Source organism: Lactuca serriola, chromosome 1 (assembly GCF_051521515.1).
Source record: "Lactuca serriola cultivar US96UC23 chromosome 1, Lser_US96UC23_V15, whole genome shotgun sequence".
In the NCBI taxonomy this organism is placed as follows: domain Eukaryota; kingdom Viridiplantae; phylum Streptophyta; class Magnoliopsida; order Asterales; family Asteraceae; genus Lactuca; species Lactuca serriola.
Window position 1 is genome coordinate 107035354 of NC_136408.1, and position 6118 is coordinate 107041471.

The following is a 6118-nucleotide window of genomic DNA, read 5'->3' on the forward strand; positions in this document are numbered from 1 at the left end:
GTTGACTAAAGCAAAAGAAATCATAAAACAAGTTTTAAAAACCATTGGAATCCTTTGAAAATCCATTCATAAACAGCTTTGAAAATGATTTCTATAAAACAGTTTAAGTGAAGAAAACCTTTGATAAGAAATTACGAATGGATGTCTCTTTAGTAAACAAACTTTGAAAAAACTTTGGATAACCTTTAATGATCTAAAAAGGGATATTCATACTTTAACAAGATTTGAAAACATGATTTGGAAATCTTAAGCTGGATAAAACAGTTTAACATGCAAAATCTATTTTGCTATACAGTTATTAATCACATGTGATTTATCTAATAACTGTACAGTTCAACTTGTATCCCCCCCTATAAAAGCAGTTAAAATCAATTAGAAGGTTATTTCAAGGGTATGAACTCACCTGCTGCGAGTGGATCGGATGGAGGTGTCGGTTGGGTGCTCGGTGCCTAGTAAAGACTTGAGCACACTTAATGACCTCATAACACATGAAGACATATGTTTACATATAATTGGTGATTATTACACTAATTAAACACGTATAAGCATCCTAATGTGCGGAAAAACACTTTGGTCAAGTGCTAGGAGGCTATTGGGTTGCAATAAGGGGGGTGTATGGCCTAGTTAGGGAGTTTACTCTTCAAGAGTAAACTCTTTGGGGAGATTTCGGCCCAATGACCATATCCCCATGAGTTTACGGCCGTAAACTCATGGGTGGTGTGTTCTTGGATGTTTAAAGGTCTGACAACACTTGTGGAATTAGGCTAGGTTCAATTCTAGGGCATAAGAAGTGGTTAAGTCCTCAAATGGACCATTTATGGGAGTTTACGGCTTTAAACATAGATTTTACGGCTGTAAACATAGAGTTTACGGCCGTAAATTCTTACTTGTCTCATCACTTCATGATTTAAGGTCTTAAATGAAAGAATACAAGGTTCTATGCATTATTCCAAGCCATATGGGGGAGTTAGGGCATCATTTGACCTCCTTAAGGGAGTTTACGGCCCAGGGACCAATCCTTGGGGGGTTTACGGCCATAATCTCCGAAGTTCATGGTTTCCTTGATGATTACGGTTCCTTCTTCGATGGTGGTTGAATTTAGGCATTACCCCAAGCCATAGGAGGTGTTTAAAGGGCAATTTAACACCTTAAATGGTGTTCATGGCCTATGAAGAGGGGTTTACAGTCCAAAAATGTTCTTGGGCTGTAAACTCATGTTTACTCTCCATATGACAAGATTCTGGTGTCCTAAGTTCATTCATGCAAGTCCCTAAGTCAAAGCTAAGCACTAGAAGTGATATGGAAGGGTTTTAGGGGTTCAAAACCCCACTTATGGGTGTTTGCGGTCCAAGAGTGTTCTTGGGCCGTAAACAAAAGTTTTTGCTACTTTTGGATGTTTTAAACATGAATTTTCATGTTAAACAAGCTAAACAACAAGTTAGGATAGATCACTTACTAGTTTGGAGCTTGAAAGGGGCGTTTTTGGATCAAAATCGGCTTAGTAGAGAGAGAGAGGGTAGAGAGAGAGTGGAAAGGGTGTAAATAAGGTTCCCTCACCCTTATATAGGGGTTTGAGTTTGTGGCCCGGTGGAAATTTACCCGATACTGACGTTAAACGGGGCTTATGCTCATACCCGATTAAGTGGTCGTAACTCGACGTGGTCGTAATCTAAAAACTTTTCAAAGGGATACCGAGGATGTTTCACGTGTTTCTAATTCGTTTGGACACTCATGAAGTCAATATAAAAGTCCCAATTTAATTAACCTTATCCAAAAAGGTTAACGGAACAATTTAATAACACAAGTTTTATTAGCGGGAAAGGGTTTACTGTGACGGGATGAATTTCAGGTTGTCACATCATCCCCCCCGTTAGAGGGAATTTCGTCCCGAAATTATGGTTTAGGCAAGGAAGTAGGCATGAACAATCGGGTAGAGAGATGAGGATACTTCCTATTTGGTTGGTCTTTGCGCTCCCAAGTGAACTCCGGTCTTCGGTTGGCGTTCCATCGAACCTTCACTTAACGGGATGCGGATTTCGTTTCATTCGCTTGATCGATCGGCTCGCGATTACTAAAGGTTCCTCCACGAAGTTACGGTACCCAATGATTTCTATCAAGACAAGTGGGATTTAGGGAGTTACGTCAGGCAGGTACTTTTTCAAGTCTAAGACGTGGATCGATTTGGGGTGAAACTTATGGACTTCCGAAAGTAGTCGTGGTCTGACAAGGTTTGGACCCATTCTTATAAAGAATCTCGGATGGTCCTACGCTCTTGGGAAGATAGAGCTTTTCAGTACCTAGAACATAATGTACTTCTATGGTGAGATCATCACTGGCGTGATCGACATTTTGAAGTGCTAAAAGTTCTCTCTTACTGAGGGTGTAGTTCCCGGGTTGGTTCTTAGAAGGTTCAGGTTATCCTCGGATTCGTGTTTCCTGCTGATTGGCCATCGGAGGTTTTTCTGTATCATCGGATGTATTGGCTACACTCTGGCATCTATTGGTTACGGGACATCTATCTCGATTTAGTGCAAAATGAACCTGCACTCTAACTCTTGAGGTGTTTCTATCGAAAACTCTCGTAGTCGGTGAGATAGGGTTTTACCAGACGATTTTTTAGAAAGTTTTTAAACTTTTCATCATCGTCTAGTTGATGCTTTCACAATATGATTCCTAACGGGAAAGAATCATGCTCTTACTTGCTTTTTTGTTTCATGAATAGCAAGCTCTGCTCAGGGCTAACTCAGTCCTTAGAGATTTTCTAAAGTGTTGGACTATCTCGTGAGGCGGTTCTACTATTTCTGTGTGAGATAGTATTCTTGGAAGACCTAGTAGTCCAATGAATCTCTAATACATGCCCTATTCTCTAAGGCGTCGGTTTATTTTAGTTGCAGAAAGTTCGTGCTCTTGTATAACCCATCGACTAACACCTAGACTGGTGTCAAGTCTATAATCTCTTCGGGATCTGGGTTATAAGGCTTGACGCCACCTACTTTCGTACTTTATTCAAGTATTCTTGGCTGCGGAGGTTATCCTGTGGTTCTTGGCATTCTAGTGTTCATTTCGGAGAATGCAATCTATCGTCTACAGGGCGACGGTGACTTCTTCCACGTGAGGAGGCGGAGAGTCTTAGGTACTATTTGTCAGTAACAGGGTGCACGAAGTGCCTGAGTAGTGCGAGCATCTTCTGCAACTACTCTTCAGGTGGTTCTGAGTTTCCTTGATTTAGATTAAGTCTAGAAGTATAAGGTTCCGTTACTCGGAACTTCTAATTCCCTTATCCACTCTTCTCAGAGCTTATCTTATCGCGGCTTCCAGGTTTCCGAGATATTTGCTGAGATGCTTAATTTGCGGGATTAAGCGTGAATGGATGGTCGTAGTCAATGTCCTTGACTCTTACGACTGGAGTTACTTTTCCAACTGAGGGCGTTAACTACTATATTGGTTTAACCGGGACGACAACAAATTTCGGATTTGTGGTCATTTTAGTAGCTCAACCCGCAGTGGTTCTCTTGACTCTTGTTCCTATTCTATGGGATAGGATGAAGGGTTTTTCTATGAGGTTCGTGGTAGAGCTCATACTTGGCTTAACCACTAATACTTGGTGTATGCAAGCCGTATATAATTGAGATCGACGGGATGTTCAGTTGTGCGACTCCACCCCAGACCCACAACCCAACGAGGAACAGGGAGTAGGGAGGAAGCACACATCTTAAATCTTTTTTTATCTAAATTATATACCACTCTTATGCATATACTCAGTTAATAGTAGTCAGCCCCATGAGTTCTTTCCTCTTAATTCACAAACCTGATTGTGAGGTGCTAAGGGTCTTTCTGGGGGATCTACGGAGTAGGTTTCGGGTGTTCATCATCTTCTGGAATGCCTGCAGTGTCTTTCGCTTCAGGTTCTATCTATCTAAGAAAGGGTTGGTTAACAGCGCGCGATACCCTACTCAGGGGTATTTCGGAAAGTTTTAGATAAGAGAGACGACCAGCGGATCGCATTAGGTTTTATTAATAGGTTCGGAAGAACCTTTATTTTCCAAAATGGCTATAGTGAAAGTTCTTTTTACACAACACTTGGAATTTACACATGGTTGCACTAAGTCGAACCATGATTCATAGAGGCGTCGAAGTTGGCATACATCGACATGACATAGAATGAGGGTCGATAGGTCCATGTGCTGAACGGGCACACAAGTTCTTGGCGTCTCGGGTTTAGTCCCGCATATCAATGTCGCGGATACTTGGACTGATAGGGTCGACGCGGAACTATAGAGGGTCCTGAGGTTTCAGAATAATGTACTTTTCATGAATGGATTCTCACAAGGTCTTTCTATAATCGCTTAGCATACACTAGTCATGTATAATTAAGGTGGGAAGGACTGTTGATTGAGCGACTCCGCCCTAAATCCACAGCCAAACGAGGAACAGGAAATGAGGCAGCATCACTCACTCGAGGTCTATCCATCTTAATTATACATGGCTTTAATGTATATACCGAACCATTATCGCTTTACCTGATGAAAATTTTGAATTTTTACAACAGTGCTGCGACTTTCGCCTTAACGGGAGAGTAATTACATTTAGAATTAGCCTTTTAATGTTTTCAGTTAGTTGAGAGACGTACCAAAATTCTACCAGGTTCGTTGATGCTTCTTCCTAGGCATTAGAGTTAGACTCCTCCTACGCCTTTGTCGTTTCTTTCAGTTGGGCAGTCCCGTTTGAAGTGACCGATTTCACCACATAGATGGCAAACTAGATTGGTTGCCACATTGGTGGTTGATGAAATGAACTCAATCGGGGCTCAACAGGTATGGGAGGTATGCCCTTTCATGTTGCAGCTAACACAAAAGAGTTCCCAGCAGATACCATGATGATGGTAGCTGCATTTGCTGCAACGGGGCAGGTTTCCTAGGTATGGCCTTCCAGGTGTTGGGATGGAAGGGTTGATAGGGGTATTGACTGCCTCAGCTCGTTGCCCTTCAGAAGGTCCTTGAGCCGAGGTACTTCCCTCCTCGTTCTTGAACTTTCTCTTCAGTGGAGTTGGTTGAGGTTCTTAGGTGGCTGGGTACGCATGTGTTGGTTGCTACCGTCCATTGCTAGGATCGGGAATCTCGATAGGGCTCTTGCTAACATTGGCGTTGTTAGCATTCAGATGAGCCATGACAGCTGCTACGGCTACTGAGACTGCAGCTTGGAACGTAGCTTCATTGAATAGGAGAGTCGGTTTCTTGCCAGCGGATTGGTTACGTTTCTTCGGAGGCATGGTTTTCCTACATGGAAAGGAACACAAGCTGATGAGAGACGATGTTTAACTCTAGATGTATCTAACCTTAATATAATAGGCATAAATTTTCCCGTGCCTCGTATATTGGTTATCTGAGTGTCGACCTACATCCCTATGATGTAGCCCGGGTATTCAAAGTAGGAGTAAGAGTGTCGGAAAGCCATAAGATGGGGGTCGTTCCTACTAATTTATCTTTATATTGGAGAGATTCTCTCTCCAGCTTGGAATGATTTGAGGGAAGTTCGGAACGAGGATCACAAAAGGAAAGGCTCATGAAGACTTATGGCTAAACATTCTCAATCGAGGTTTTGAAATCCGATCTAATCATATTACTTGCGACGGGAAAAGGCAATTTACCTAACACATAGTGTGACTAGTGTAATCACTAACTCACTAAATTGTATTATTTTATGGGTGTATTAGCGCGACGAATACGAAGAAAAGACACCTCTCGGGTTCCATGTATTGGCTCCTTCTGTCTACCTCTTATCCTTGGCTGGGATCGGTGTTGGTTTTCTTTAGGTAGCTACCTAGGGTTCTCTTCTCGTGTAGACATATTGAATTTCTACTCCGTCTTACTTCCGATTCTGACTCTGAGTGTCATCACTTCATGATGGATGACTGGAAATCTCGGAAGTTCAGGCGAATTTCCCACCAATGTTCCTAAAAGGTATAGGCACTTGGTGGTTTCAATAGTCTCGTCCTAGTTCATTTATTTGCGAACTGGAAATCTTCTCAATGAACTTCTTCTGGGTCTGAATCAACTCTTCTGTCGAACACTGACGTGGATAAGGTTTTCTATAGGGTTCGTGCGAGAATGGAAATATC